At 25.6% G+C, this 2,198-nt stretch overlaps 1 pseudogene; it reads left to right on the top strand.

The window, feature by feature from the left end:
- The first annotated feature begins 1,426 nt into the window (after positions 1 to 1,426).
- LOC109863145 lies at positions 1,427 to 1,828 on the top strand (annotated as a pseudogene).
- The last annotated feature ends 370 nt before the right edge of the window (positions 1,829 to 2,198 follow it).

The following is a 2,198-nucleotide window of genomic DNA, read 5'->3' as shown; positions in this document are numbered from 1 at the left end:
TTTTTTGATTATGGAAAATTATTGCAAACTATTCTCACGAATAACGTGCATGACTACTCCGCACTGTGTTTACGGAAGTGAGTGATATGTGCGTGATACATTACATATACAATATGCAATATAAAGACTGCAATATGAATATGCTCAACGATCTCTCAAGTCACGTTGCACTGCAGCATGACTTGAAATATTCAAAAAATAAAAGCATCTTTATTTGAAAACTTACTATCTTTATCGTAATATATAATAAAAAATAGTTCCTTCTATATAAGATGCTAAACTTAAATTTTAGAAACAACATATTTCAAAAATGTAGTAATGTGCGATTACATAGAGGTGTTCTTAGGATAAAATTTTGTCCACATGTATAAATAACTTCATAAATGTAGAAATTTTTACTGGCGGCCTCAAACCGATTCTAAAGAGTAAAACACTTATCTTGTATAACACGGTTCGGCGTATGTTTCTCGATGTATCTTGAAAACTATTAAAGATATCAAAAAATGTTTTATATAAACGTTTTATGGGAAAAACACCTCTATTTACCTACATTAATAGAATTGTTAAAAAAAAATGTTTTTTTTAATTTTGTTACACAATTTGTTGTTCAACTTATTTTTTTTTAAATCTATTAACATAAATAAATAGAGGACTTTTTTTATAAAGGTTTTGTTTAACCCAGTTTTTAATATTTCTAATCATTTTCGAGAGAAATTGAGAAAAATGAAAAGATGCTCTACATATGAGGGGTAATTTCATCTCTTAAAACCGTTTTTTAGCAGCAACAGAAACTGTCAATACTTATCTATTGACCTCCTTTACATGTGTGCAAAGTTTCATCAAAATCAGATTTTTTTTGGTTCGCGAGGTTCCCTTGTTAGCGAGATACTTCGCCAATACAGAGAGTACTCTGACACATTTATTTTATGAAATATTATTTTATTAATAGGTTCACTTACTTTAATTATAAGACTAATTTTGCTTGCTTTCATTCTTTAANAATTTTTAGCATTCAAACAAAAAAATTATTTCTATATTGCACCAAAATTCATTTATTAAATAAATACATTTCTATTCTCCTATGTCTCATAGTTACACTGAATTTTCTTCAACAAATTAATTTAATATGGCAGAATAAGTGCCATGGTGTTACATACCGTATATAAAATCTAAATTTTTATTAAAAATTAATACACGAATCATAGGTCTTCAAAATTCTACTACCCATATCTACACTATAATAATCTTTTTCCACGACTTCACAATAATAGTTTTAGATTTTATTACAACCTTTATTTTTTTAATTATATTATTATTTAAATACAATAATCTTAATAATCAATTCCTTTTAGAAAAAAACATTATTGAACACCTATGAACTATTGTTCCTATAATTACACTAATTTTTACTGTTATTCTATCCATTAAAATTCTATATTTTACAGATAAAGTACTAATAAACAACATAACCATTAAAGCTTTTAATCTCCAATGATTCTGATTATACGACTATTCTGATATTATGAACCTAAAATTTAATTTGTTTCTATCAAACAAAAACAATTTTTCTTTCCGCTTATTAAATGTTGACAACCGCTGCATTATTTCCTTTAAATACTGTATTCGAATAGTAACCATATCTACAGATGTAATTTACTCCTGAACTGTTTCAACCATAAGAATCAAAGTATTGCCATTACCGCAGACCGACTATCGACTAATCAATCAATAATCTGAATAAATCGACCTGGATTATTTTTTGGACAATGCTCAGAATTCTGCAAACTNAACCACAGTTTTATACCTATTGTTGTTGAATCAACAAAAAGTAAAAATAAAAAAAAATGAGTTAAATTAACCTCATAATTGATTTAACACATATAGTAAATTTACTTCATTAAATAACTACAAATGTAAGTTTTGATTTTATAAATTCACCTATAATAAAATAACAATTACTTTAATGTAAGAATTAGTTTATAAAAATATTAAAGTGTCACTTTCAAACTATTAAGGTTTAATATTCTTATCTACCACAGATAGGACGTTTACTTTGACTATCTGTATTATGCTTAACCATATATTTATTATACTTATTAATTTTATCACTTCATTTCTCTATTATAATTAGATTACCAAAACAAACAAAATTTTTTTTTACCTGCAATTATAAATAATTTTATTTATACTAAACTAGC

The sequence above is a fragment of the Pseudomyrmex gracilis genome, unplaced genomic scaffold (assembly GCF_002006095.1).
Source record: "Pseudomyrmex gracilis isolate BER0280 unplaced genomic scaffold, ASM200609v1 scaffold_3349, whole genome shotgun sequence".
NCBI lineage: Eukaryota > Metazoa > Arthropoda > Insecta > Hymenoptera > Formicidae > Pseudomyrmex > Pseudomyrmex gracilis.
Note: the sequence above shows the minus strand (reverse complement) of the source record. Positions and strands in the feature narration are given on the sequence as shown.